Source organism: Schistocerca cancellata, unplaced genomic scaffold, assembly GCF_023864275.1.
Source record: "Schistocerca cancellata isolate TAMUIC-IGC-003103 unplaced genomic scaffold, iqSchCanc2.1 HiC_scaffold_584, whole genome shotgun sequence".
NCBI lineage: Eukaryota > Metazoa > Arthropoda > Insecta > Orthoptera > Acrididae > Schistocerca > Schistocerca cancellata.
Window position 1 is genome coordinate 18,919 of NW_026046596.1, and position 24,069 is coordinate 42,987.

Genomic DNA, 24,069 nt, shown 5'->3' on the forward strand with positions numbered 1-24,069 from the left:
CCCTTCTCTCTTTGCGAGCGTCTTTGCGCATACTGACTGGCAAGGCGCGCACCTCAAAAGTCTCAGAGCAATGCATTTGGCTTCTTGCTCTACTGGGAGAAGAGGAAAAGGAAAGCTGTAAGTATCAATAACAGGAAGTAAACATTTTCTCGCTGAAGCGTTGAAACGTTGTGGATAACAAACAAGAAATAAGTTCGAGCCCTAGCGACAGCACCACCGTGACTCACAGAAAATTAAATGCCCCGGGTGAGAATCGAACTCACGACCTTAAAATTACGAGACTTACGCGCTGCCTACTGCGCTACCGAGGCAGGGGGACGGGGGGAGACTGCTGGTCCTGGAAACTGGGTAAGCAGCGTACCCAATGTTAGACGCAGAGATACACTACTTCGTGGTTAACGCGTTCTGTTGCTACACGTGCATTGCCGGCCCAGTTGATTGCGGTGTTGCTGCAGCTTTTGCAACCATAGGCAGCACTCCCCGTCGTTCAAGTTCAGTGCCTCGGAGGCACCTGGACACAGCAACTTGTGAGGCCAGGCCGACGCCAGTCCGTAGAACATGACGCGAGCGTCCGAGTGGGGAACCGCGCGTGCTGCGTTCTCGTTTCTTCTCAAGGGAATCCCGCTATACATTCTTGTGGATCGTGCATCTCAAGCGCGCAAGTCACACGGCACCGCGGGAAAAGCAAAATGATGCATCGGCCGGGAATCGAACCCGGGCCGCCCGCGTGGCAGGCGAGCATTCTACCACTGAACCACCGATGCTCAGCTAGTTCACATCTTCCTGCTGCTTTCCGCTGCAAACGTCTGAGGGGAAAGTGGGACTGCCGTCCAGCGCCGTCGCATCCTCTCGAGAGAATGCTACAGACGCTGAATCCTGCACTGCACTGCTTAAAAATGATCGTCTAAGTACTCTTGCGGCGCACGCACGCGACGACTCTTGCCAAAGGACGCGAAATGTGCGTAGAGACGCTGCCTGGATGAGCTCGCCTACCCCGTAACGCGCCTACAGCTACGACCACCTTCAGGCGCCGCTGACAGGCGGGAAGCAGACACAGCGCGGCTCGCGAGGCGCGGAAGGGAACTGTGCGGTGGTGGTGTAATGGTCAGCATAGTTGCCTTCCAAGCAGTTGATCCGGGTTCGATTCCCGGCCACCGCAGCAGGCTTTTACTTTTGCGTATAAGTACTTTTGCCACGCGTCCTTAAATTAATGTTTCTTTCCCCATCTTACTCGCTGCAGGCCACCCTATAGCGTGTGCGTCGATTCCCCTTGAGTCTCGACTTGTCTCGACTTTGCTCAGCTGACGCGAGAGCTGACGCTCTCCAGTCGGCCTATATCAACACGACAAGCACGAGAAACGACTGAGAGAGGCAAGGAGAGGCGAGGCGGTGGACACACAGCACGCCGCTTCATTACACGGTGGCGTCTCCCTGACTGAATCGGGCTGCAGCTGCGAAAAGAAAGGAGAAAGACAAATAGGAAGCAAAATTGCCAACAGTACCCTGTGTTCCCATGCGGTCACCCGCCCAAGCACTGACAAGGGCCAAAGTTGTTACACGTCGGCAATCGGACATTTTCTTTCGTTTTCTCTTTGCCGTATCAGAACCAGCGTATTCAACATATTGTGGCCATTGCCGAGCGAATGCTGTAGCGCTTGCCGACAAGTCGGGTTCGGATCCTCTGTCAACGTCCACGCAGGGCGATGATCTTTTGGTCATCACACTCGCCAGCTGAAATCGGCGCTGCCTTTTCGTAGTAGTAAAAGCGTACTGGCCCGTGGGGGGATCGAACCCACGACCTTCGCGTTATTAGCACGACGCTCTAACCAACTGAGCTAACGGGCCTCGACGCGGACGGTTGCTCAGCCCTACGCTGGAAACACGTGGCATGAAGCCACACGCCACTTCTAGGGTCACCGTGTGCCTGCTCCGCTCGTCCATGTTCTGCTGGCGGTCATGAAACAGTAGCTGAATTGCGAGCAGGACGGGAAACGGCAGCACGCACAGCTGAAACTTGAGACGATTCGTGTGGAAAAAATTCCGTTCCGGTACCGGGAATCGAACCCGGGCCTCCTGGGTGAAAGCCAGGTATCCTAGCCACTAGACCACACCGGAGTTCGGCGTTCGTTGGACGGATCGGATGGTCTCTCGCACATTTCGTGCCGAGTCCCACGTCGGCACCCTTCTCTCTTTGCGAGCGTCTTTGCGCATACTGACTGGCAAGGCGCGCACCTCAAAAGTCTCAGAGCAATGCATTTGGCTTCTTGCTCTACTGGGAGAAGAGGAAAAGGAAAGCTGTAAGTATCAATAACAGGAAGTAAACATTTTCTCGCTGAAGCGTTGAAACGTTGTGGATAACAAACAAGAAATAAGTTCGAGCCCTAGCGACAGCACCACCGTGACTCACAGAAAATTAAATGCCCCGGGTGAGAATCGAACTCACGACCTTAAAATTACGAGACTTACGCGCTGCCTACTGCGCTACCGAGGCAGGGGGACGGGGGGAGACTGCTGGTCCTGGAAACTGGGTAAGCAGCGTACCCAATGTTAGACGCAGAGATACACTACTTCGTGGTTAACGCGTTCTGTTGCTACACGTGCATTGCCGGCCCAGTTGATTGCGGTGTTGCTGCAGCTTTTGCAACCATAGGCAGCACTCCCCGTCGTTCAAGTTCAGTGCCTCGGAGGCACCTGGACACAGCAACTTGTGAGGCCAGGCCGACGCCAGTCCGTAGAACATGACGCGAGCCTCCGAGTGGGGAACCGCGCGTGCTGCGTTCTCGTTTCTTCTCAAGGGAATCCCGCTATACATTCTTGTGGATCGTGCATCTCAAGCGCGCAAGTCACACGGCACCGCGGGAAAAGCAAAATGATGCATCGGCCGGGAATCGAACCCGGGCCGCCCGCGTGGCAGGCGAGCATTCTACCACTGAACCACCGATGCTCAGCTAGTTCACAGCTTCCTGCTGCTTTCCGCTGCAAACGTCTGAGGGGAAAGTGGGACTGCCGTCCAGCGCCGTCGCATCCTCTCGAGAGAATGCTACAGACGCTGAATCCTGCACTGCACTGCTTAAAAATGATCGTCTAAGTACTCTTGCGGCGCACGCACGCGACGACTCTTGCCAAAGGACGCGAAATGTGCGTAGAGACGCTGCCTGGATGAGCTCGCCTACCCCGTAACGCGCCTACAGCTACGACCACCTTCAGGCGCCGCTGACAGGCGGGAAGCAGACACAGCGCGGCTCGCGAGGCGCGGAAGGGAACTGTGCGGTGGTGGTGTAATGGTCAGCATAGTTGCCTTCCAAGCAGTTGATCCGGGTTCGATTCCCGGCCACCGCAGCAGGCTTTTACTTTTGCGTATAAGTACTTTTGCCACGCGTCCTTAAATTAATGTTTCTTTCCCCATCTTACTCGCTGCAGGCCACCCTATAGCGTGTGCGTCGATTCCCCTTGAGTCTCGACTTGTCTCGACTTTGCTCAGCTGACGCGAGAGCTGACGCTCTCCAGTCGGCCTATATCAACACGACAAGCACGAGAAACGACTGAGAGAGGCAAGGAGAGGCGAGGCGGTGGACACACAGCACGCCGCTTCATTACACGGTGGCGTCTCCCTGACTGAATCGGGCTGCAGCTGCGAAAAGAAAGGAGAAAGACAAATAGGAAGCAAAATTGCCAACAGTACCCTGTGTTCCCATGCGGTCACCCGCCCAAGCACTGACAAGGGCCAAAGTTGTTACACGTCGGCAATCGGACATTTTCTTTCGTTTTCTCTTTGCCGTATCAGAACCAGCGTATTCAACATATTGTGGCCATTGCCGAGCGAATGCTGTAGCGCTTGCCGACAAGTCGGGTTCGGATCCTCTGTCAACGTCCACGCAGGGCGATGATCTTTTGGTCATCACACTCGCCAGCTGAAATCGGCGCTGCCTTTTCGTAGTAGTAAAAGCGTACTGGCCCGTGGGGGGATCGAACCCACGACCTTCGCGTTATTAGCACGACGCTCTAACCAACTGAGCTAACGGGCCTCGACGCGGACGGTTGCTCAGCCCTACGCTGGAAACACGTGGCATGAAGCCACACGCCACTTCTAGGGTCACCGTGTGCCTGCTCCGCTCGTCCATGTTCTGCTGGCGGTCATGAAACAGTAGCTGAATTGCGAGCAGGACGGGAAACGGCAGCACGCACAGCTGAAACTTGAGACGATTCGTGTGGAAAAAATTCCGTTCCGGTACCGGGAATCGAACCCGGGCCTCCTGGGTGAAAGCCAGGTATCCTAGCCACTAGACCACACCGGAGTTCGGCGTTCGTTGGACGGATCGGATGGTCTCTCGCACATTTCGTGCCGAGTCCCACGTCGGCACCCTTCTCTCTTTGCGAGCGTCTTTGCGCATACTGACTGGCAAGGCGCGCACCTCAAAAGTCTCAGAGCAATGCATTTGGCTTCTTGCTCTACTGGGAGAAGAGGAAAAGGAAAGCTGTAAGTATCAATAACAGGAAGTAAACATTTTCTCGCTGAAGCGTTGAAACGTTGTGGATAACAAACAAGAAATAAGTTCGAGCCCTAGCGACAGCACCACCGTGACTCACAGAAAATTAAATGCCCCGGGTGAGAATCGAACTCACGACCTTAAAATTACGAGACTTACGCGCTGCCTACTGCGCTACCGAGGCAGGGGGACGGGGGGAGACTGCTGGTCCTGGAAACTGGGTAAGCAGCGTACCCAATGTTAGACGCAGAGATACACTACATCGTGGTTAACGCGTTCTGTTGCTACACGTGCATTGCCGGCCCAGTTGATTGCGGTGTTGCTGCAGCTTTTGCAACCATAGGCAGCACTCCCCGTCGTTCAAGTTCAGTGCCTCGGAGGCACCTGGACACAGCAACTTGTGAGGCCAGGCCGACGCCAGTCCGTAGAACATGACGCGAGCGTCCGAGTGGGGAACCGCGCGTGCTGCGTTCTCGTTTCTTCTCAAGGGAATCCCGCTATACATTCTTGTGGATCGTGCATCTCAAGCGCGCAAGTCACACGGCACCGCGGGAAAAGCAAAATGATGCATCGGCCGGGAATCGAACCCGGGCCGCCCGCGTGGCAGGCGAGCATTCTACCACTGAACCACCGATGCTCAGCTAGTTCACATCTTCCTGCTGCTTTCCGCTGCAAACGTCTGAGGGGAAAGTGGGACTGCCGTCCAGCGCCGTCGCATCCTCTCGAGAGAATGCTACAGACGCTGAATCCTGCACTGCACTGCTTAAAAATGATCGTCTAAGTACTCTTGCGGCGCACGCACGCGACGACTCTTGCCAAAGGACGCGAAATGTGCGTAGAGACGCTGCCTGGATGAGCTCGCCTACCCCGTAACGCGCCTACAGCTACGACCACCTTCAGGCGCCGCTGACAGGCGGGAAGCAGACACAGCGCGGCTCGCGAGGCGCGGAAGGGAACTGTGCGGTGGTGGTGTAATGGTCAGCATAGTTGCCTTCCAAGCAGTTGATCCGGGTTCGATTCCCGGCCACCGCAGCAGGCTTTTACTTTTGCGTATAAGTACTTTTGCCACGCGTCCTTAAATTAATGTTTCTTTCCCCATCTTACTCGCTGCAGGCCACCCTATAGTGTGTGCGTCGATTCCCCTTGAGTCTCGACTTGTCTCGACTTTGCTCAGCTGACGCGAGAGCTGACGCTCTCCAGTCGGCCTATATCAACACGACAAGCACGAGAAACGACTGAGAGAGGCAAGGAGAGGCGAGGCGGTGGACACACAGCACGCCGCTTCATTACACGGTGGCGTCTCCTTGACTGAATCGGGCTGCAGCTGCGAAAAGAAAGGAGAAAGACAAATAGGAAGCAAAATTGCCAACAGTACCCTGTGTTCCCATGCGGTCACCCGCCCAAGCACTGACAAGGGCCAAAGTTGTTACACGTCGGCAATCGGACATTTTCTTTCGTTTTCTCTTTGCCGTATCAGAACCAGCGTATTCAACATATTGTGGCCATTGCCGAGCGAATGCTGTAGCGCTTGCCGACAAGTCGGGTTCGGATCCTCTGTCAACGTCCACGCAGGGCGATGATCTTTTGGTCATCACACTCGCCAGCTGAAATCGGCGCTGCCTTTTCGTAGTAGTAAAAGCGTACTGGCCCGTGGGGGGATCGAACCCACGACCTTCGCGTTATTAGCACGACGCTCTAACCAACTGAGCTAACGGGCCTCGACGCGGACGGTTGCTCAGCCCTACGCTGGAAACACGTGGCATGAAGCCACACGCCACTTCTAGGGTCACCGTGTGCCTGCTCCGCTCGTCCATGTTCTGCTGGCGGTCATGAAACAGTAGCTGAATTGCGAGCAGGACGGGAAACGGCAGCACGCACAGCTGAAACTTGAGACGATTCGTGTGGAAAAAATTCCGTTCCGGTACCGGGAATCGAACCCGGGCCTCCTGGGTGAAAGCCAGGTATCCTAGCCACTAGACCACACCGGAGTTCGGCGTTCGTTGGACTGATCGGATGGTCTCTCGCACATTTCGTGCCGAGTCCCACGTCGGCACCCTTCTCTCTTTGCGAGCGTCTTTGCGCATACTGACTGGCAAGGCGCGCACCTCAAAAGTCTCAGAGCAATGCATTTGGCTTCTTGCTCTACTGGGAGAAGAGGAAAAGGAAAGCTGTAAGTATCAATAACAGGAAGTAAACATTTTCTCGCTGAAGCGTTGAAACGTTGTGGATAACAAACAAGAAATAAGTTCGAGCCCTAGCGACAGCACCACCGTGACTCACAGAAAATTAAATGCCCCGGGTGAGAATCGAACTCACGACCTTAAAATTACGAGACTTACGCGCTGCCTACTGCGCTACCGAGGCAGGGGGACGGGGGGAGACTGCTGGTCCTGGAAACTGGGTAAGCAGCGTACCCAATGTTAGACGCAGAGATACACTACTTCGTGGTTAACGCGTTCTGTTGCTACACGTGCATTGCCGGCCCAGTTGATTGCGGTGTTGCTGCAGCTTTTGCAACCATAGGCAGCACTCCCCGTCGTTCAAGTTCAGTGCCTCGGAGGCACCTGGACACAGCAACTTGTGAGGCCAGGCCGACGCCAGTCCGTAGAACATGACGCGAGCGTCCGAGTGGGGAACCGCGCGTGCTGCGTTCTCGTTTCTTCTCAAGGGAATCCCGCTATACATTCTTGTGGATCGTGCATCTCAAGCGCGCAAGTCACACGGCACCGCGGGAAAAGCAAAATGATGCATCGGCCGGGAATCGAACCCGGGCCGCCCGCGTGGCAGGCGAGCATTCTACCACTGAACCACCGATGCTCAGCTAGTTCACACCTTCCTGCTGCTTTCCGCTGCAAACGTCTGAGGGGAAAGTGGGACTGCCGTCCAGCGCCGTCGCATCCTCTCGAGAGAATGCTACAGACGCTGAATCCTGCACTGCACTGCTTAAAAATGATCGTCTAAGTACTCTTGCGGCGCACGCACGCGACGACTCTTGCCAAAGGACGCGAAATGTGCGTAGAGACGCTGCCTGGATGAGCTCGCCTACCCCGTAACGCGCCTACAGCTACGACCACCTTCAGGCGCCGCTGACAGGCGGGAAGCAGACACAGCGCGGCTCGCGAGGCGCGGAAGGGAACTGTGCGGTGGTGGTGTAATGGTCAGCATAGTTGCCTTCCAAGCAGTTGATCCGGGTTCGATTCCCGGCCACCGCAGCAGGCTTTTACTTTTGCGTATAAGTACTTTTGCCACGCGTCCTTAAATTAATGTTTCTTTCCCCATCTTACTCGCTGCAGGCCACCCTATAGCGTGTGCGTCGATTCCCCTTGAGTCTCGACTTGTCTCGACTTTGCTCAGCTGACGCGAGAGCTGACGCTCTCCAGTCGGCCTATATCAACACGACAAGCACGAGAAACGACTGAGAGAGGCAAGGAGAGGCGAGGCGGTGGACACACAGCACGCCGCTTCATTACACGGTGGCGTCTCCCTGACTGAATCGGGCTGCAGCTGCGAAAAGAAAGGAGAAAGACAAATAGGAAGCAAAATTGCCAACAGTACCCTGTGTTCCCATGCGGTCACCCGCCCAAGCACTGACAAGGGCCAAAGTTGTTACACGTCGGCAATCGGACATTTTCTTTCGTTTTCTCTTTGCCGTATCAGAACCAGCGTATTCAACATATTGTGGCCATTGCCGAGCGAATGCTGTAGCGCTTGCCGACAAGTCGGGTTCGGATCCTCTGTCAACGTCCACGCAGGGCGATGATCTTTTGGTCATCACACTCGCCAGCTGAAATCGGCGCTGCCTTTTCGTAGTAGTAAAAGCGTACTGGCCCGTGGGGGGATCGAACCCACGACCTTCGCGTTATTAGCACGACGCTCTAACCAACTGAGCTAACGGGCCTCGACGCGGACGGTTGCTCAGCCCTACGCTGGAAACACGTGGCATGAAGCCACACGCCACTTCTAGGGTCACCGTGTGCCTGCTCCGCTCGTCCATGTTCTGCTGGCGGTCATGAAACAGTAGCTGAATTGCGAGCAGGACGGGAAACGGCAGCACGCACAGCTGAAACTTGAGACGATTCGTGTGGAAAAAATTCCGTTCCGGTACCGGGAATCGAACCCGGGCCTCCTGGGTGAAAGCCAGGTATCCTAGCCACTAGACCACACCGGAGTTCGGCGTTCGTTGGACGGATCGGATGGTCTCTCGCACATTTCGTGCCGAGTCCCACGTCGGCACCCTTCTCTCTTTGCGAGCGTCTTTGCGCATACTGACTGGCAAGGCGCGCACCTCAAAAGTCTCAGAGCAATGCATTTGGCTTCTTGCTCTACTGGGAGAAGAGGAAAAGGAAAGCTGTAAGTATCAATAACAGGAAGTAAACATTTTCTCGCTGAAGCGTTGAAACGTTGTGGATAACAAACAAGAAATAAGTTCGAGCCCTAGCGACAGCACCACCGTGACTCACAGAAAATTAAATGCCCCGGGTGAGAATCGAACTCACGACCTTAAAATTACGAGACTTACGCGCTGCCTACTGCGCTACCGAGGCAGGGGGACGGGGGGAGACTGCTGGTCCTGGAAACTGGGTAAGCAGCGTACCCAATGTTAGACGCAGAGATACACTACTTCGTGGTTAACGCGTTCTGTTGCTACACGTGCATTGCCGGCCCAGTTGATTGCGGTGTTGCTGCAGCTTTTGCAACCATAGGCAGCACTCCCCGTCGTTCAAGTTCAGTGCCTCGGAGGCACCTGGACACAGCAACTTGTGAGGCCAGGCCGACGCCAGTCCGTAGAACATGACGCGAGCGTCCGAGTGGGGAACCGCGCGTGCTGCGTTCTCGTTTCTTCTCAAGGGAATCCCGCTATACATTCTTGTGGATCGTGCATCTCAAGCGCGCAAGTCACACGGCACCGCGGGAAAAGCAAAATGATGCATCGGCCGGGAATCGAACCCGGGCCGCCCGCGTGGCAGGCGAGCATTCTACCACTGAACCACCGATGCTCAGCTAGTTCACACCTTCCTGCTGCTTTCCGCTGCAAACGTCTGAGGGGAAAGTGGGACTGCCGTCCAGCGCCGTCGCATCCTCTCGAGAGAATGCTACAGACGCTGAATCCTGCACTGCACTGCTTAAAAATGATCGTCTAAGTACTCTTGCGGCGCACGCACGCGACGACTCTTGCCAAAGGACGCGAAATGTGCGTAGAGACGCTGCCTGGATGAGCTCGCCTACCCCGTAACGCGCCTACAGCTACGACCACCTTCAGGCGCCGCTGACAGGCGGGAAGCAGACACAGCGCGGCTCGCGAGGCGCGGAAGGGAACTGTGCGGTGGTGGTGTAATGGTCAGCATAGTTGCCTTCCAAGCAGTTGATCCGGGTTCGATTCCCGGCCACCGCAGCAGGCTTTTACTTTTGCGTATAAGTACTTTTGCCACGCGTCCTTAAATTAATGTTTCTTTCCCCATCTTACTCGCTGCAGGCCACCCTATAGCGTGTGCGTCGATTCCCCTTGAGTCTCGACTTGTCTCGACTTTGCTCAGCTGACGCGAGAGCTGACGCTCTCCAGTCGGCCTATATCAACACGACAAGCACGAGAAACGACTGAGAGAGGCAAGGAGAGGCGAGGCGGTGGACACACAGCACGCCGCTTCATTACACGGTGGCGTCTCCCTGACTGAATCGGGCTGCAGCTGCGAAAAGAAAGGAGAAAGACAAATAGGAAGCAAAATTGCCAACAGTACCCTGTGTTCCCATGCGGTCACCCGCCCAAGCACTGACAAGGGCCAAAGTTGTTACACGTCGGCAATCGGACATTTTCTTTCGTTTTCTCTTTGCCGTATCAGAACCAGCGTATTCAACATATTGTGGCCATTGCCGAGCGAATGCTGTAGCGCTTGCCGACAAGTCGGGTTCGGATCCTCTGTCAACGTCCACGCAGGGCGATGATCTTTTGGTCATCACACTCGCCAGCTGAAATCGGCGCTGCCTTTTCGTAGTAGTAAAAGCGTACTGGCCCGTGGGGGGATCGAACCCACGACCTTCGCGTTATTAGCACGACGCTCTAACCAACTGAGCTAACGGGCCTCGACGCGGACGGTTGCTCAGCCCTACGCTGGAAACACGTGGCATGAAGCCACACGCCACTTCTAGGGTCACCGTGTGCCTGCTCCGCTCGTCCATGTTCTGCTGGCGGTCATGAAACAGTAGCTGAATTGCGAGCAGGACGGGAAACGGCAGCACGCACAGCTGAAACTTGAGACGATTCGTGTGGAAAAAATTCCGTTCCGGTACCGGGAATCGAACCCGGGCCTCCTGGGTGAAAGCCAGGTATCCTAGCCACTAGACCACACCGGAGTTCGGCGTTCGTTGGACGGATCGGATGGTCTCTCGCACATTTCGTGCCGAGTCCCACGTCGGCACCCTTCTCTCTTTGCGAGCGTCTTTGCGCATACTGACTGGCAAGGCGCGCACCTCAAAAGTCTCAGAGCAATGCATTTGGCTTCTTGCTCTACTGGGAGAAGAGGAAAAGGAAAGCTGTAAGTATCAATAACAGGAAGTAAACATTTTCTCGCTGAAGCGTTGAAACGTTGTGGATAACAAACAAGAAATAAGTTCGAGCCCTAGCGACAGCACCACCGTGACTCACAGAAAATTAAATGCCCCGGGTGAGAATCGAACTCACGACCTTAAAATTACGAGACTTACGCGCTGCCTACTGCGCTACCGAGGCAGGGGGACGGGGGGAGACTGCTGGTCCTGGAAACTGGGTAAGCAGCGTACCCAATGTTAGACGCAGAGATACACTACTTCGTGGTTAACGCGTTCTGTTGCTACACGTGCATTGCCGGCCCAGTTGATTGCGGTGTTGCTGCAGCTTTTGCAACCATAGGCAGCACTCCCCGTCGTTCAAGTTCAGTGCCTCGGAGGCACCTGGACACAGCAACTTGTGAGGCCAGGCCGACGCCAGTCCGTAGAACATGACGCGAGCCTCCGAGTGGGGAACCGCGCGTGCTGCGTTCTCGTTTCTTCTCAAGGGAATCCCGCTATACATTCTTGTGGATCGTGCATCTCAAGCGCGCAAGTCACACGGCACCGCGGGAAAAGCAAAATGATGCATCGGCCGGGAATCGAACCCGGGCCGCCCGCGTGGCAGGCGAGCATTCTACCACTGAACCACCGATGCTCAGCTAGTTCACAGCTTCCTGCTGCTTTCCGCTGCAAACGTCTGAGGGGAAAGTGGGACTGCCGTCCAGCGCCGTCGCATCCTCTCGAGAGAATGCTACAGACGCTGAATCCTGCACTGCACTGCTTAAAAATGATCGTCTAAGTACTCTTGCGGCGCACGCACGCGACGACTCTTGCCAAAGGACGCGAAATGTGCGTAGAGACGCTGCCTGGATGAGCTCGCCTACCCCGTAACGCGCCTACAGCTACGACCACCTTCAGGCGCCGCTGACAGGCGGGAAGCAGACACAGCGCGGCTCGCGAGGCGCGGAAGGGAACTGTGCGGTGGTGGTGTAATGGTCAGCATAGTTGCCTTCCAAGCAGTTGATCCGGGTTCGATTCCCGGCCACCGCAGCAGGCTTTTACTTTTGCGTATAAGTACTTTTGCCACGCGTCCTTAAATTAATGTTTCTTTCCCCATCTTACTCGCTGCAGGCCACCCTATAGCGTGTGCGTCGATTCCCCTTGAGTCTCGACTTGTCTCGACTTTGCTCAGCTGACGCGAGAGCTGACGCTCTCCAGTCGGCCTATATCAACACGACAAGCACGAGAAACGACTGAGAGAGGCAAGGAGAGGCGAGGCGGTGGACACACAGCACGCCGCTTCATTACACGGTGGCGTCTCCCTGACTGAATCGGGCTGCAGCTGCGAAAAGAAAGGAGAAAGACAAATAGGAAGCAAAATTGCCAACAGTACCCTGTGTTCCCATGCGGTCACCCGCCCAAGCACTGACAAGGGCCAAAGTTGTTACACGTCGGCAATCGGACATTTTCTTTCGTTTTCTCTTTGCCGTATCAGAACCAGCGTATTCAACATATTGTGGCCATTGCCGAGCGAATGCTGTAGCGCTTGCCGACAAGTCGGGTTCGGATCCTCTGTCAACGTCCACGCAGGGCGATGATCTTTTGGTCATCACACTCGCCAGCTGAAATCGGCGCTGCCTTTTCGTAGTAGTAAAAGCGTACTGGCCCGTGGGGGGATCGAACCCACGACCTTCGCGTTATTAGCACGACGCTCTAACCAACTGAGCTAACGGGCCTCGACGCGGACGGTTGCTCAGCCCTACGCTGGAAACACGTGGCATGAAGCCACACGCCACTTCTAGGGTCACCGTGTGCCTGCTCCGCTCGTCCATGTTCTGCTGGCGGTCATGAAACAGTAGCTGAATTGCGAGCAGGACGGGAAACGGCAGCACGCACAGCTGAAACTTGAGACGATTCGTGTGGAAAAAATTCCGTTCCGGTACCGGGAATCGAACCCGGGCCTCCTGGGTGAAAGCCAGGTATCCTAGCCACTAGACCACACCGGAGTTCGGCGTTCGTTGGACGGATCGGATGGTCTCTCGCACATTTCGTGCCGAGTCCCACGTCGGCACCCTTCTCTCTTTGCGAGCGTCTTTGCGCATACTGACTGGCAAGGCGCGCACCTCAAAAGTCTCAGAGCAATGCATTTGGCTTCTTGCTCTACTGGGAGAAGAGGAAAAGGAAAGCTGTAAGTATCAATAACAGGAAGTAAACATTTTCTCGCTGAAGCGTTGAAACGTTGTGGATAACAAACAAGAAATAAGTTCGAGCCCTAGCGACAGCACCACCGTGACTCACAGAAAATTAAATGCCCCGGGTGAGAATCGAACTCACGACCTTAAAATTACGAGACTTACGCGCTGCCTACTGCGCTACCGAGGCAGGGGGACGGGGGGAGACTGCTGGTCCTGGAAACTGGGTAAGCAGCGTACCCAATGTTAGACGCAGAGATACACTACTTCGTGGTTAACGCGTTCTGTTGCTACACGTGCATTGCCGGCCCAGTTGATTGCGGTGTTGCTGCAGCTTTTGCAACCATAGGCAGCACTCCCCGTCGTTCAAGTTCAGTGCCTCGGAGGCACCTGGACACAGCAACTTGTGAGGCCAGGCCGACGCCAGTCCGTAGAACATGACGCGAGCGTCCGAGTGGGGAACCGCGCGTGCTGCGTTCTCGTTTCTTCTCAAGGGAATCCCGCTATACATTCTTGTGGATCGTGCATCTCAAGCGCGCAAGTCACACGGCACCGCGGGAAAAGCAAAATGATGCATCGGCCGGGAATCGAACCCGGGCCGCCCGCGTGGCAGGCGAGCATTCTACCACTGAACCACCGATGCTCAGCTAGTTCACAGCTTCCTGCTGCTTTCCGCTGCAAACGTCTGAGGGGAAAGTGGGACTGCCGTCCAGCGCCGTCGCATCCTCTCGAGAGAATGCTACAGACGCTGAATCCTGCACTGCACTGCTTAAAAATGATCGTCTAAGTACTCTTGCGGCGCACGCACGCGACGACTCTTGCCAAAGGACGCGAAATGTGCGTAGAGACGCTGCCTGGATGAGCTCGCCTACCCCGTAACGCGCCTACAGCTACGACCACCTTCAGGCGCCGCTGACAGGCGGGAAGCAGACACAGCGCGGCTCGCGAGGCGCGGAAGGGAACTGTGCGGTGGTGGTGTAATGGTCAGCATAGTTGCCTTCCAAGCAGTTGATCCGGGTTCGATTCCCGGCCACCGCAGCAGGCTTTTACTTTTGCGTATAAGTACTTTTGCCACGCGTCCTTAAATTAATGTTTCTTTCCCCATCTTACTCGCTGCAGGCCACCCTATAGCGTGTGCGTCGATTCCCCTTGAGTCTCGACTTGTCTCGACTTTGCTCAGCTGACGCGAGAGCTGACGCTCTCCAGTCGGCCTATATCAACACGACAAGCACGAGAAACGACTGAGAGAGGCAAGGAGAGGCGAGGCGGTGGACACACAGCACGCCGCTTCATTACACGGTGGCGTCTCCCTGACTGAATCGGGCTGCAGCTGCGAAAAGAAAGGAGAAAGACAAATAGGAAGCAAAATTGCCAACAGTACCCTGTGTTCCCATGCGGTCACCCGCCCAAGCACTGACAAGGGCCAAAGTTGTTACACGTCGGCAATCGGACATTTTCTTTCGTTTTCTCTTTGCCGTATCAGAACCAGCGTATTCAACATATTGTGGCCATTGCCGAGCGAATGCTGTAGCGCTTGCCGACAAGTCGGGTTCGGATCCTCTGTCAACGTCCACGCAGGGCGATGATCTTTTGGTCATCACACTCGCCAGCTGAAATCGGCGCTGCCTTTTCGTAGTAGTAAAAGCGTACTGGCCCGTGGGGGGATCGAACCCACGACCTTCGCGTTATTAGCACGACGCTCTAACCAACTGAGCTAACGGGCCTCGACGCGGACGGTTGCTCAGCCCTACGCTGGAAACACGTGGCATGAAGCCACACGCCACTTCTAGGGTCACCGTGTGCCTGCTCCGCTCGTCCATGTTCTGCTGGCGGTCATGAAACAGTAGCTGAATTGCGAGCAGGACGGGAAACGGCAGCACGCACAGCTGAAACTTGAGACGATTCGTGTGGAAAAAATTCCGTTCCGGTACCGGGAATCGAACCCGGGCCTCCTGGGTGAAAGCCAGGTATCCTAGCCACTAGACCACACCGGAGTTCGGCGTTCGTTGGACGGATCGGATGGTCTCTCGCACATTTCGTGCCGAGTCCCACGTCGGCACCCTTCTCTCTTTGCGAGCGTCTTTGCGCATACTGACTGGCAAGGCGCGCACCTCAAAAGTCTCAGAGCAATGCATTTGGCTTCTTGCTCTACTGGGAGAAGAGGAAAAGGAAAGCTGTAAGTATCAATAACAGGAAGTAAACATTTTCTCGCTGAAGCGTTGAAACGTTGTGGATAACAAACAAGAAATAAGTTCGAGCCCTAGCGACAGCACCACCGTGACTCACAGAAAATTAAATGCCCCGGGTGAGAATCGAACTCACGACCTTAAAATTACGAGACTTACGCGCTGCCTACTGCGCTACCGAGGCAGGGGGACGGGGGGAGACTGCTGGTCCTGGAAACTGGGTAAGCAGCGTACCCAATGTTAGACGCAGAGATACACTACTTCGTGGTTAACGCGTTCTGTTGCTACACGTGCATTGCCGGCCCAGTTGATTGCGGTGTTGCTGCAGCTTTTGCAACCATAGGCAGCACTCCCCGTCGTTCAAGTTCAGTGCCTCGGAGGCACCTGGACACAGCAACTTGTGAGGCCAGGCCGACGCCAGTCCGTAGAACATGACGCGAGCGTCCGAGTGGGGAACCGCGCGTGCTGCGTTCTCGTTTCTTCTCAAGGGAATCCCGCTATACATTCTTGTGGATCGTGCATCTCAAGCGCGCAAGTCACACGGCACCGCGGGAAAAGCAAAATGATGCATCGGCCGGGAATCGAACCCGGGCCGCCCGCGTGGCAGGCGAGCATTCTACCACTGAACCACCGATGCTCAGCTAGTTCACAGCTTCCTGCTGCTTTCCGCTGCAAACGTCTGAGGGGAAAGTGGGACTGCCGTCCAGCGCCGTCGCATCCTCTCGAGAGAATGCTACAGACGCTGAATCCTGCACTGCACTGCTTAAAAATGATCGTCTAAGTACTCTTGCGGCGCACGCACGCGACGACTCTTGCCAAAGGACGCGAAATGTGCGTAGAGACGCTGCCTGGATGAGCTCGCCTACCCCGTAACGCGCCTACAGCTACGACCACCTTCAGGCGCCGCTGACAGGCGGGAAGCAGACACAGCGCGGCTCGCGAGGCGCGGAAGGGAACTGTGCGGTGGTGGTGTAATGGTCAGCATAGTTGCCTTCCAAGCAGTTGATCCGGGTTCGATTCCCGGCCACCGCAGCAGGCTTTTACTTTTGCGTATAAGTACTTTTGCCACGCGTCCTTAAATTAATGTTTCTTTCCCCATCTTACTCGCTGCAGGCCACCCTATAGCGTGTGCGTCGATTCCCCTTGAGTCTCGACTTGTCTCGACTTTGCTCAGCTGACGCGAGAGCTGACGCTCTCCAGTCGGCCTATATCAACACGACAAGCACGAGAAACGACTGAGAGAGGCAAGGAGAGGCGAGGCGGTGGACACACAGCACGCCGCTTCATTACACGGTGGCGTCTCCCTGACTGAATCGGGCTGCAGCTGCGAAAAGAAAGGAGAAAGACAAATAGGAAGCAAAATTGCCAACAGTACCCTGTGTTCCCATGCGGTCACCCGCCCAAGCACTGACAAGGGCCAAAGTTGTTACACGTCGGCAATCGGACATTTTCTTTCGTTTTCTCTTTGCCGTATCAGAACCAGCGTATTCAACATATTGTGGCCATTGCCGAGCGAATGCTGTAGCGCTTGCCGACAAGTCGGGTTCGGATCCTCTGTCAACGTCCACGCAGGGCGATGATCTTTTGGTCATCACACTCGCCAGCTGAAATCGGCGCTGCCTTTTCGTAGTAGTAAAAGCGTACTGGCCCGTGGGGGGATCGAACCCACGACCTTCGCGTTATTAGCACGACGCTCTAACCAACTGAGCTAACGGGCCTCGACGCGGACGGTTGCTCAGCCCTACGCTGGAAACACGTGGCATGAAGCCACACGCCACTTCTAGGGTCACCGTGTGCCTGCTCCGCTCGTCCATGTTCTGCTGGCGGTCATGAAACAGTAGCTGAATTGCGAGCAGGACGGGAAACGGCAGCACGCACAGCTGAAACTTGAGACGATTCGTGTGGAAAAAATTCCGTTCCGGTACCGGGAATCGAACCCGGGCCTCCTGGGTGAAAGCCAGGTATCCTAGCCACTAGACCACACCGGAGTTCGGCGTTCGTTGGACGGATCGGATGGTCTCTCGCACATTTCGTGCCGAGTCCCACGTCGGCACCCTTCTCTCTTTGCGAGCGTCTTTGCGCATACTGACTGGCAAGGCGCGCACCTCAAAAGTCTCAGAGCAATGCATTTGGCTTCTTGCTCTACTGGGAGAAGAGGAAAAGGAAAGCTGTAAGTATCAATAACAGGAAGTAAACATTTTCTCGCTGAAGCGTTGAAACGTTGTGGATAACAAACAAGAAATAAGTTCGAGCCCTAGCGACAGCACCACCGTGACTCACAGAAAATTAAATGCCCCGGGTGAGAATCGAACTCACGACCTTAAAATTACGAGACTTACGCGCTGCCTACTGCGCTACCGAGGCAGGGGGACGGGGGGAGACTGCTGGTCCTGGAAACTGGGTAAGCAGCGTACCCAATGTTAGACGCAGAGATACACTACTTCGTGGTTAACGCGTTCTGTTGCTACACGTGCATTGCCGGCCCAGTTGATTGCGGTGTTGCTGCAGCTTTTGCAACCATAGGCAGCACTCCCCGTCGTTCAAGTTCAGTGCCTCGGAGGCACCTGGACACAGCAACTTGTGAGGCCAGGCCGACGCCAGTCCGTAGAACATGACGCGAGCGTCCGAGTGGGGAACCGCGCGTGCTGCGTTCTCGTTTCTTCTCAAGGGAATCCCGCTATACATTCTTGTGGATCGTGCATCTCAAGCGCGCAAGTCACACGGCACCGCGGGAAAAGCAAAATGATGCATCGGCCGGGAATCGAACCCGGGCCGCCCGCGTGGCAGGCGAGCATTCTACCACTGAACCACCGATGCTCAGCTAGTTCACAGCTTCCTGCTGCTTTCCGCTGCAAACGTCTGAGGGGAAAGTGGGACTGCCGTCCAGCGCCGTCGCATCCTCTCGAGAGAATGCTACAGACGCTGAATCCTGCACTGCACTGCTTAAAAATGATCGTCTAAGTACTCTTGCGGCGCACGCACGCGACGACTCTTGCCAAAGGACGCGAAATGTGCGTAGAGACGCTGCCTGGATGAGCTCGCCTACCCCGTAACGCGCCTACAGCTACGACCACCTTCAGGCGCCGCTGACAGGCGGGAAGCAGACACAGCGCGGCTCGCGAGGCGCGGAAGGGAACTGTGCGGTGGTGGTGTAATGGTCAGCATAGTTGCCTTCCAAGCAGTTGATCCGGGTTCGATTCCCGGCCACCGCAGCAGGCTTTTACTTTTGCGTATAAGTACTTTTGCCACGCGTCCTTAAATTAATGTTTCTTTCCCCATCTTACTCGCTGCAGGCCACCCTATAGCGTGTGCGTCGATTCCCCTTGAGTCTCGACTTGTCTCGACTTTGCTCAGCTGACGCGAGAGCTGACGCTCTCCAGTCGGCCTATATCAACACGACAAGCACGAGAAACGACTGAGAGAGGCAAGGAGAGGCGAGGCGGTGGACACACAGCACGCCGCTTCATTACACGGTGGCGTCTCCCTGACTGAATCGGGCTGCAGCTGCGAAAAGAAAGGAGAAAGACAAATAGGAAGCAAAATTGCCAACAGTACCCTGTGTTCCCATGCGGTCACCCGCCCAAGCACTGACAAGGGCCAAAGTTGTTACACGTCGGCAATCGGACATTTTCTTTCGTTTTCTCTTTGCCGTATCAGAACCAGCGTATTCAACATATTGTGGCCATTGCCGAGCGAATGCTGTAGCGCTTGCCGACAAGTCGGGTTCGGATCCTCTGTCAACGTCCACGCAGGGCGATGATCTTTTGGTCATCACACTCGCCAGCTGAAATCGGCGCTGCCTTTTCGTAGTAGTAAAAGCGTACTGGCCCGTGGGGGGATCGAACCCACGACCTTCGCGTTATTAGCACGACGCTCTAACCAACTGAGCTAACGGGCCTCGACGCGGACGGTTGCTCAGCCCTACGCTGGAAACACGTGGCATGAAGCCACACGCCACTTCTAGGGTCACCGTGTGCCTGCTCCGCTCGTCCATGTTCTGCTGGCGGTCATGAAACAGTAGCTGAATTGCGAGCAGGACGGGAAACGGCAGCACGCACAGCTGAAACTTGAGACGATTCGTGTGGAAAAAATTCCGTTCCGGTACCGGGAATCGAACCCGGGCCTCCTGGGTGAAAGCCAGGTATCCTAGCCACTAGACCACACCGGAGTTCGGCGTTCGTTGGACGGATCGGATGGTCTCTCGCACATTTCGTGCCGAGTCCCACGTCGGCACCCTTCTCTCTTTGCGAGCGTCTTTGCGCATACTGACTGGCAAGGCGCGCACCTCAAAAGTCTCAGAGCAATGCATTTGGCTTCTTGCTCTACTGGGAGAAGAGGAAAAGGAAAAAGCTGTAAGTATCAATAACAGGAAGTAAACATTTTCTCGCTGAAGCGTTGAAACGTTGTGGATAACAAACAAGAAATAAGTTCGAGCCCTAGCGACAGCACCACCGTGACTCACAGAAAATTAAATGCCCCGGGTGAGAATCGAACTCACGACCTTAAAATTACGAGACTTACGCGCTGCCTACTGCGCTACCGAGGCAGGGGGACGGGGGGGAGACTGCTGGTCCTGGAAACTGGGTAAGCAGCGTACCCAATGTTAGACGCAGAGATACACTACTTCGTGGTTAACGCGTTCTGTTGCTACACGTGCATTGCCGGCCCAGTTGATTGCGGTGTTGCTGCAGCTTTTGCAACCATAGGCAGCACTCCCCGTCGTTCAAGTTCAGGTGCCTCGGAGGCACCTGGACACAGCAACTTGTGAGGCCAGGCGACGCCAGTCCGTAGAACATGACGCGAGCGTCCGAGTGGGGAACCGCGCGTGCTGCGTTCTCGTTTCTTCTCAAGGGAATCCCGCTATACATTCTTGTGGATCGTGCATCTCAAGCGCGCAAGTCACACGGCACCGCGGGAAAAGCAAAATGATGCATCGGCCGGAATCGAACCCGGGCCGCCCGCGTGGCAGGCGAGCATTCTACCACTGAACCACCGATGCTCAGCTAGTTCACAGCTTCCTGCTGCTTTCCGCTGCAAACGTCTGAGGGGAAAGTGGGACTGCCGTCCAGCGCCGTCGCATCCTCTCGAGAGAATGCTACAGACGCTGAATCCTGCACTGCACTGCTTAAAAATGATCGTCTAAGTACTCTTGCGGCGCACGCACGCGACGACTCTTGCCAAAGGACGCGAAATGTGCGTAGAGACGCTGCCTGGATGAGCTCGCCTACCCCGTAACGCGCCTACAGCTACGACCACCTTCAGGCGCCGCTGACAGGCGGGAAGCAGACACAGCGCGGCTCGCGAGGCGCGGAAGGGAACTGTGCGGTGGTGGTGTAATGGTCAGCATAGTTGCCTTCCAAGCAGTTGATCCGGGTTCGATTCCCGGCACCGCAGCAGGCTTTTACTTTTGCGTATAAGTACTTTTGCCACGCGTCCTTAAATTAATGTTTCTTTCCCCATCTTACTCGCTGCAGGCCACCCTATAGCGTGTGCGTCGATTCCCCTTGAGTCTCGACTTGTCTCGACTTTGCTCAGCTGACGCGAGAGCTGACGCTCTCCAGTCGGCCTATATCAACACGACAAGCACGAGAAACGACTGAGAGAGGCAAGGAGAGGCGAGGCGGTGGACACACAGCACGCCGCTTCATTACACGGTGGCGTCTCCCTGACTGAATCGGGCTGCAGCTGCGAAAAGAAAGGAGAAAGACAAATAGGAAGCAAAATTGCCAACAGTACCCTGTGTTCCCATGCGGTCACCCGCCCAAGCACTGACAAGGGCCAAAGTTGTTACACGTCGGCAATCGGACATTTTCTTTCGTTTTCTCTTTGCCGTATCAGAACCAGCGTATTCAACATATTGTGGCCATTGCCGAGCGAATGCTGTAGCGCTTGCCGACAAGTCGGGTTCGGATCCTCTGTCAACGTCCACGCAGGGCGATGATCTTTTGGTCATCACACTCGCCAGCTGAAATCGGCGCTGCCTTTTCGTAGTAGTAAAAGCGTACTGGCCCGTGGGGGGATCGAACCCACGACCTTCGCGTTATTAGCACGACGCTCTAACCAACTGAGCTAACGGGCCTCGACGCGGACGGTTGCTCAGCCCTACGCTGGAAACACGTGGCATGAAGCCACACGCCACTTCTAGGGTCACCGTGTGCCTGCTCCGCTCGTCCATGTTCTGCTGGCGGTCATGAAACAGTAGCTGAATTGCGAGCAGGACGGGAACCGGCAGCACGCACAGCTGAAACTTGAGACGATTCGTGTGGAAAAAAATTCCGTTCCGGTACCGGGAATCGAACCCGGGCCTCCTGGGTGAAAGCCAGGTATCCTAGCCACTAGACCACACCGGAGTTCGGCGTTCGTTGGACGGATCGGATGGTCTCTCGCACATTTCGTGCCGAGTCCCACGTCGGCACCCTTCTCTCTTTGCGAGCGTCTTTGCGCATACTGACTGGCAAGGCGCGCACCTCAAAAGTCTCAGAGCAATGCATTTGGCTTCTTGCTCTACTGGGAGAAGAGGAAAAGGAAAGCTGTAAGTATCAATAACAGGAAAGTAAAACATTTTCTCGCTGAAGCGTTGAAACGTTGTGGATAACAAACAAGAAATAAGTTCGAGCCCTAGCGACAGCACCACCGTGACTCACAGAAAATTAAATGCCCCGGGTGAGAATCGAACTCACGACCTTAAAATTACGAGACTTACGCGCTGCCTACTGCGCTACCGAGGCAGGGGACGGGGGGAGACTGCTGGTCCTGGGAAACTGGGTAAGCAGCGTACCCAATGTTAGACGCAGAGATACACTACTTCGTGGTTAACGCGTTCTGTTGCTACACGTGCATTGCCGGCCCAGTTGATTGCGGTGTTGCTGCAGCTTTTGCAACCATAGGCAGCACTCCCCGTCGTTCAAGTTCAGTGCCTCGGAGGCACCTGGACACAGCAACTTGTGAGGCCAGGCCGACGCCAGTCCGTAGAACATGACGCGAGCGTCCGAGTGGGGAACCGCGCGTGCTGCGTTCTCGTTTCTTCTCAAGGGAATCCCCGCTATACATTCTTGTGGATCGTGCATCTCAAGCGCGCAAGTCACACGGCACCGCGGGGAAAAGCAAAATGATGCATCGGCCGGGAATCGAAACCCGGGCCGCCCGCGTGGCAGGCGAGCATTCTACCACTGAACCACCGATGCTCAGCTAGTTCACAGCTTCCTGCTGCTTTCCGCTGCAAACGTCTGAGGGGAAAGTGGGGACTGCCGTCCAGCGCCGTCGCATCCTCTCGAGAGAATGCTACAGACGCTGAATCCTGCACTGCACTGCTTAAAAATGATCGTCTAAGTACTCTTGCGGCGCACGCACGCGACGACTCTTGCCAAAGGACGCGAAATGTGCGTAGAGACGCTGCCTGGATGAGCTCGCCTACCCCGTAACGCGCCTTACAGCTACGACCACCTTCAGGCGCCGCTGACAGGCGGGAAGCAGACACAGCGCGGCTCGCGAGGCGCGGAAGGGAACTGTGGCGGTGGTGGTGTAATGGTCAGCATAGTTGCCTTCCAAGCAGTTGATCCGGGTTCGATTCCCGGCCACCGCAGCAGGCTTTTACTTTTGCGTATAAGTACTTTTTGCCACGCGTCCTTAAATTAATGTTTCTTTCCCCATCTTACTCGCTGCAGGCCACCTATAGCGTGTGCGTCGATTCCCCTTGAGTCTCGACTTGTCTCGACTTTGCTCAGCTGACGCGAGAGCTGACGCTCTCCAGTCGGCCTATATCAACACGACAAGCACGAGAAACGACTGAGAGAGGCAAGGAGAGGCGAGGCGGTGGACACACAGCACGCCGCTTCATTACACCGGTGGCGTCTCCCTGACTGAATCGGGCTGCAGCTGCGAAAAGAAAGGAGAAAGACAAATAGGAAGCAAAATTGCCAACAGTACCCTGTGTTCCCATGCGGTCACCCGCCCAAGCACTGACAAGGGCCAAAGTTGTTACACGTCGGCAATCGGACATTTTCTTTCGTTTTCTCTTTGCCGTATCAGAACCAGCGTATTCAACATATTGTGGCCATTGCCGAGCGAATGCTGTAGCGCTTGCCGACAAGTCGGGTTCGGATCCTCTGTCAACGTCCACGCAGGGCGATGATCTTTTGGTCATCACACTCGCCAGCTGAAATCGGCGCTGCCTTTTCGTAGTAGTAAAAGCGTACTGGCCCGTGGGGGGATCGAACCCACGACCTTCGCGTTATTAGCACGACGCTCTAACCAACTGAGCTAACGGGCCTCGACGCGGACGGTTGCTCAGCCCTACGCTGGAAACACGTGGCATGAAGCCACACGCCACTTCTAGGGTCACCGTGTGCCTGCTCCGCTCGTCCATGTTCTGCTGGCGGTCCATGAAACAGTAGCTGAATTGCGAGCAGGACGGGAAACGGCAGCACGCACAGCTGAAACTTGAGACGATTCGTGTGGAAAAAATTCCCGTTCCGGTACCGGGAATCGAACCCGGGCCTCCTGGGTGAAAGCCAGGTATCCTAGCCACTAGACCACACCGGAGTTCGGCGTTCGTTGGACGGATCGGATGGTCTCTCGCACATTTCGTGCCGAGTCCCACGTCGGCACCCTTCTCTCTTTGCGAGCGTCTTGCGCATACTGACTGGCAAGGCGCGCACCTCAAAAGTCTCAGAGCAATGCATT

General features: G+C 55.5%; 55 non-coding genes across 55 annotated transcripts; 11 read left to right on the plus strand and 44 right to left on the minus strand.

Moving 5' to 3' along the window:
- Window positions 1-238: 238 nt before the first annotated feature.
- Trnat-cgu (transfer RNA threonine (anticodon CGU)) lies at window positions 239-311 on the minus strand. The gene has a single exon. It is a non-coding gene; the product is annotated as a tRNA-Thr (tRNA).
- Window positions 312-693: 382 nt separating this feature from the next.
- Window positions 694-764, minus strand: Trnag-gcc (transfer RNA glycine (anticodon GCC)). The gene has a single exon. It is a non-coding gene; the product is annotated as a tRNA-Gly (tRNA).
- A 323-nt stretch (window positions 765-1,087) lies between these two features.
- On the plus strand, window positions 1,088-1,159 carry Trnag-ucc (transfer RNA glycine (anticodon UCC)). Its single transcript has one exon. It is a non-coding gene; the product is annotated as a tRNA-Gly (tRNA).
- Window positions 1,160-1,771: 612 nt separating this feature from the next.
- Window positions 1,772-1,845, minus strand: Trnai-aau (transfer RNA isoleucine (anticodon AAU)). Its single transcript has one exon. It is a non-coding gene; the product is annotated as a tRNA-Ile (tRNA).
- A 198-nt stretch (window positions 1,846-2,043) lies between these two features.
- Trnae-uuc (transfer RNA glutamic acid (anticodon UUC)) lies at window positions 2,044-2,115 on the minus strand. The gene has a single exon. It is a non-coding gene; the product is annotated as a tRNA-Glu (tRNA).
- A 303-nt stretch (window positions 2,116-2,418) lies between these two features.
- On the minus strand, window positions 2,419-2,491 carry Trnat-cgu (transfer RNA threonine (anticodon CGU)). Its single transcript has one exon. It is a non-coding gene; the product is annotated as a tRNA-Thr (tRNA).
- Window positions 2,492-2,873: 382 nt separating this feature from the next.
- On the minus strand, window positions 2,874-2,944 carry Trnag-gcc (transfer RNA glycine (anticodon GCC)). Its single transcript has one exon. It is a non-coding gene; the product is annotated as a tRNA-Gly (tRNA).
- Window positions 2,945-3,267: 323 nt separating this feature from the next.
- Trnag-ucc (transfer RNA glycine (anticodon UCC)) lies at window positions 3,268-3,339 on the plus strand. Its single transcript has one exon. It is a non-coding gene; the product is annotated as a tRNA-Gly (tRNA).
- A 612-nt stretch (window positions 3,340-3,951) lies between these two features.
- On the minus strand, window positions 3,952-4,025 carry Trnai-aau (transfer RNA isoleucine (anticodon AAU)). The gene has a single exon. It is a non-coding gene; the product is annotated as a tRNA-Ile (tRNA).
- Window positions 4,026-4,223: 198 nt separating this feature from the next.
- Trnae-uuc (transfer RNA glutamic acid (anticodon UUC)) lies at window positions 4,224-4,295 on the minus strand. Its single transcript has one exon. It is a non-coding gene; the product is annotated as a tRNA-Glu (tRNA).
- Window positions 4,296-4,598: 303 nt separating this feature from the next.
- On the minus strand, window positions 4,599-4,671 carry Trnat-cgu (transfer RNA threonine (anticodon CGU)). Its single transcript has one exon. It is a non-coding gene; the product is annotated as a tRNA-Thr (tRNA).
- A 382-nt stretch (window positions 4,672-5,053) lies between these two features.
- On the minus strand, window positions 5,054-5,124 carry Trnag-gcc (transfer RNA glycine (anticodon GCC)). Its single transcript has one exon. It is a non-coding gene; the product is annotated as a tRNA-Gly (tRNA).
- A 323-nt stretch (window positions 5,125-5,447) lies between these two features.
- On the plus strand, window positions 5,448-5,519 carry Trnag-ucc (transfer RNA glycine (anticodon UCC)). Its single transcript has one exon. It is a non-coding gene; the product is annotated as a tRNA-Gly (tRNA).
- Window positions 5,520-6,131: 612 nt separating this feature from the next.
- On the minus strand, window positions 6,132-6,205 carry Trnai-aau (transfer RNA isoleucine (anticodon AAU)). Its single transcript has one exon. It is a non-coding gene; the product is annotated as a tRNA-Ile (tRNA).
- Window positions 6,206-6,403: 198 nt separating this feature from the next.
- Trnae-uuc (transfer RNA glutamic acid (anticodon UUC)) lies at window positions 6,404-6,475 on the minus strand. The gene has a single exon. It is a non-coding gene; the product is annotated as a tRNA-Glu (tRNA).
- Window positions 6,476-6,778: 303 nt separating this feature from the next.
- Window positions 6,779-6,851, minus strand: Trnat-cgu (transfer RNA threonine (anticodon CGU)). The gene has a single exon. It is a non-coding gene; the product is annotated as a tRNA-Thr (tRNA).
- Window positions 6,852-7,233: 382 nt separating this feature from the next.
- Window positions 7,234-7,304, minus strand: Trnag-gcc (transfer RNA glycine (anticodon GCC)). Its single transcript has one exon. It is a non-coding gene; the product is annotated as a tRNA-Gly (tRNA).
- Window positions 7,305-7,627: 323 nt separating this feature from the next.
- Window positions 7,628-7,699, plus strand: Trnag-ucc (transfer RNA glycine (anticodon UCC)). Its single transcript has one exon. It is a non-coding gene; the product is annotated as a tRNA-Gly (tRNA).
- Window positions 7,700-8,311: 612 nt separating this feature from the next.
- Trnai-aau (transfer RNA isoleucine (anticodon AAU)) lies at window positions 8,312-8,385 on the minus strand. The gene has a single exon. It is a non-coding gene; the product is annotated as a tRNA-Ile (tRNA).
- A 198-nt stretch (window positions 8,386-8,583) lies between these two features.
- On the minus strand, window positions 8,584-8,655 carry Trnae-uuc (transfer RNA glutamic acid (anticodon UUC)). Its single transcript has one exon. It is a non-coding gene; the product is annotated as a tRNA-Glu (tRNA).
- Window positions 8,656-8,958: 303 nt separating this feature from the next.
- Trnat-cgu (transfer RNA threonine (anticodon CGU)) lies at window positions 8,959-9,031 on the minus strand. The gene has a single exon. It is a non-coding gene; the product is annotated as a tRNA-Thr (tRNA).
- Window positions 9,032-9,413: 382 nt separating this feature from the next.
- On the minus strand, window positions 9,414-9,484 carry Trnag-gcc (transfer RNA glycine (anticodon GCC)). Its single transcript has one exon. It is a non-coding gene; the product is annotated as a tRNA-Gly (tRNA).
- Window positions 9,485-9,807: 323 nt separating this feature from the next.
- Trnag-ucc (transfer RNA glycine (anticodon UCC)) lies at window positions 9,808-9,879 on the plus strand. The gene has a single exon. It is a non-coding gene; the product is annotated as a tRNA-Gly (tRNA).
- Window positions 9,880-10,491: 612 nt separating this feature from the next.
- On the minus strand, window positions 10,492-10,565 carry Trnai-aau (transfer RNA isoleucine (anticodon AAU)). The gene has a single exon. It is a non-coding gene; the product is annotated as a tRNA-Ile (tRNA).
- Window positions 10,566-10,763: 198 nt separating this feature from the next.
- On the minus strand, window positions 10,764-10,835 carry Trnae-uuc (transfer RNA glutamic acid (anticodon UUC)). The gene has a single exon. It is a non-coding gene; the product is annotated as a tRNA-Glu (tRNA).
- A 303-nt stretch (window positions 10,836-11,138) lies between these two features.
- Trnat-cgu (transfer RNA threonine (anticodon CGU)) lies at window positions 11,139-11,211 on the minus strand. The gene has a single exon. It is a non-coding gene; the product is annotated as a tRNA-Thr (tRNA).
- Window positions 11,212-11,593: 382 nt separating this feature from the next.
- Trnag-gcc (transfer RNA glycine (anticodon GCC)) lies at window positions 11,594-11,664 on the minus strand. The gene has a single exon. It is a non-coding gene; the product is annotated as a tRNA-Gly (tRNA).
- Window positions 11,665-11,987: 323 nt separating this feature from the next.
- Window positions 11,988-12,059, plus strand: Trnag-ucc (transfer RNA glycine (anticodon UCC)). The gene has a single exon. It is a non-coding gene; the product is annotated as a tRNA-Gly (tRNA).
- A 612-nt stretch (window positions 12,060-12,671) lies between these two features.
- Window positions 12,672-12,745, minus strand: Trnai-aau (transfer RNA isoleucine (anticodon AAU)). The gene has a single exon. It is a non-coding gene; the product is annotated as a tRNA-Ile (tRNA).
- A 198-nt stretch (window positions 12,746-12,943) lies between these two features.
- Window positions 12,944-13,015, minus strand: Trnae-uuc (transfer RNA glutamic acid (anticodon UUC)). The gene has a single exon. It is a non-coding gene; the product is annotated as a tRNA-Glu (tRNA).
- Window positions 13,016-13,318: 303 nt separating this feature from the next.
- On the minus strand, window positions 13,319-13,391 carry Trnat-cgu (transfer RNA threonine (anticodon CGU)). Its single transcript has one exon. It is a non-coding gene; the product is annotated as a tRNA-Thr (tRNA).
- A 382-nt stretch (window positions 13,392-13,773) lies between these two features.
- Window positions 13,774-13,844, minus strand: Trnag-gcc (transfer RNA glycine (anticodon GCC)). Its single transcript has one exon. It is a non-coding gene; the product is annotated as a tRNA-Gly (tRNA).
- Window positions 13,845-14,167: 323 nt separating this feature from the next.
- On the plus strand, window positions 14,168-14,239 carry Trnag-ucc (transfer RNA glycine (anticodon UCC)). The gene has a single exon. It is a non-coding gene; the product is annotated as a tRNA-Gly (tRNA).
- Window positions 14,240-14,851: 612 nt separating this feature from the next.
- Window positions 14,852-14,925, minus strand: Trnai-aau (transfer RNA isoleucine (anticodon AAU)). Its single transcript has one exon. It is a non-coding gene; the product is annotated as a tRNA-Ile (tRNA).
- Window positions 14,926-15,123: 198 nt separating this feature from the next.
- Window positions 15,124-15,195, minus strand: Trnae-uuc (transfer RNA glutamic acid (anticodon UUC)). The gene has a single exon. It is a non-coding gene; the product is annotated as a tRNA-Glu (tRNA).
- A 303-nt stretch (window positions 15,196-15,498) lies between these two features.
- On the minus strand, window positions 15,499-15,571 carry Trnat-cgu (transfer RNA threonine (anticodon CGU)). Its single transcript has one exon. It is a non-coding gene; the product is annotated as a tRNA-Thr (tRNA).
- Window positions 15,572-15,953: 382 nt separating this feature from the next.
- On the minus strand, window positions 15,954-16,024 carry Trnag-gcc (transfer RNA glycine (anticodon GCC)). Its single transcript has one exon. It is a non-coding gene; the product is annotated as a tRNA-Gly (tRNA).
- Window positions 16,025-16,347: 323 nt separating this feature from the next.
- On the plus strand, window positions 16,348-16,419 carry Trnag-ucc (transfer RNA glycine (anticodon UCC)). The gene has a single exon. It is a non-coding gene; the product is annotated as a tRNA-Gly (tRNA).
- A 612-nt stretch (window positions 16,420-17,031) lies between these two features.
- On the minus strand, window positions 17,032-17,105 carry Trnai-aau (transfer RNA isoleucine (anticodon AAU)). The gene has a single exon. It is a non-coding gene; the product is annotated as a tRNA-Ile (tRNA).
- A 198-nt stretch (window positions 17,106-17,303) lies between these two features.
- Trnae-uuc (transfer RNA glutamic acid (anticodon UUC)) lies at window positions 17,304-17,375 on the minus strand. The gene has a single exon. It is a non-coding gene; the product is annotated as a tRNA-Glu (tRNA).
- Window positions 17,376-17,678: 303 nt separating this feature from the next.
- Trnat-cgu (transfer RNA threonine (anticodon CGU)) lies at window positions 17,679-17,751 on the minus strand. Its single transcript has one exon. It is a non-coding gene; the product is annotated as a tRNA-Thr (tRNA).
- A 382-nt stretch (window positions 17,752-18,133) lies between these two features.
- Trnag-gcc (transfer RNA glycine (anticodon GCC)) lies at window positions 18,134-18,204 on the minus strand. Its single transcript has one exon. It is a non-coding gene; the product is annotated as a tRNA-Gly (tRNA).
- A 323-nt stretch (window positions 18,205-18,527) lies between these two features.
- Trnag-ucc (transfer RNA glycine (anticodon UCC)) lies at window positions 18,528-18,599 on the plus strand. Its single transcript has one exon. It is a non-coding gene; the product is annotated as a tRNA-Gly (tRNA).
- A 612-nt stretch (window positions 18,600-19,211) lies between these two features.
- Window positions 19,212-19,285, minus strand: Trnai-aau (transfer RNA isoleucine (anticodon AAU)). The gene has a single exon. It is a non-coding gene; the product is annotated as a tRNA-Ile (tRNA).
- A 198-nt stretch (window positions 19,286-19,483) lies between these two features.
- On the minus strand, window positions 19,484-19,555 carry Trnae-uuc (transfer RNA glutamic acid (anticodon UUC)). The gene has a single exon. It is a non-coding gene; the product is annotated as a tRNA-Glu (tRNA).
- A 305-nt stretch (window positions 19,556-19,860) lies between these two features.
- On the minus strand, window positions 19,861-19,933 carry Trnat-cgu (transfer RNA threonine (anticodon CGU)). Its single transcript has one exon. It is a non-coding gene; the product is annotated as a tRNA-Thr (tRNA).
- A 383-nt stretch (window positions 19,934-20,316) lies between these two features.
- On the minus strand, window positions 20,317-20,386 carry Trnag-gcc (transfer RNA glycine (anticodon GCC)). The gene has a single exon. It is a non-coding gene; the product is annotated as a tRNA-Gly (tRNA).
- A 322-nt stretch (window positions 20,387-20,708) lies between these two features.
- Trnag-ucc (transfer RNA glycine (anticodon UCC)) lies at window positions 20,709-20,781 on the plus strand. The gene has a single exon. It is a non-coding gene; the product is annotated as a tRNA-Gly (tRNA).
- A 611-nt stretch (window positions 20,782-21,392) lies between these two features.
- On the minus strand, window positions 21,393-21,466 carry Trnai-aau (transfer RNA isoleucine (anticodon AAU)). Its single transcript has one exon. It is a non-coding gene; the product is annotated as a tRNA-Ile (tRNA).
- A 199-nt stretch (window positions 21,467-21,665) lies between these two features.
- Trnae-uuc (transfer RNA glutamic acid (anticodon UUC)) lies at window positions 21,666-21,737 on the minus strand. Its single transcript has one exon. It is a non-coding gene; the product is annotated as a tRNA-Glu (tRNA).
- A 305-nt stretch (window positions 21,738-22,042) lies between these two features.
- Trnat-cgu (transfer RNA threonine (anticodon CGU)) lies at window positions 22,043-22,115 on the minus strand. Its single transcript has one exon. It is a non-coding gene; the product is annotated as a tRNA-Thr (tRNA).
- Window positions 22,116-22,499: 384 nt separating this feature from the next.
- On the minus strand, window positions 22,500-22,571 carry Trnag-gcc (transfer RNA glycine (anticodon GCC)). Its single transcript has one exon. It is a non-coding gene; the product is annotated as a tRNA-Gly (tRNA).
- Window positions 22,572-22,897: 326 nt separating this feature from the next.
- On the plus strand, window positions 22,898-22,969 carry Trnag-ucc (transfer RNA glycine (anticodon UCC)). Its single transcript has one exon. It is a non-coding gene; the product is annotated as a tRNA-Gly (tRNA).
- A 613-nt stretch (window positions 22,970-23,582) lies between these two features.
- On the minus strand, window positions 23,583-23,656 carry Trnai-aau (transfer RNA isoleucine (anticodon AAU)). Its single transcript has one exon. It is a non-coding gene; the product is annotated as a tRNA-Ile (tRNA).
- A 200-nt stretch (window positions 23,657-23,856) lies between these two features.
- On the minus strand, window positions 23,857-23,928 carry Trnae-uuc (transfer RNA glutamic acid (anticodon UUC)). Its single transcript has one exon. It is a non-coding gene; the product is annotated as a tRNA-Glu (tRNA).
- Window positions 23,929-24,069: the final 141 nt, after the last annotated feature.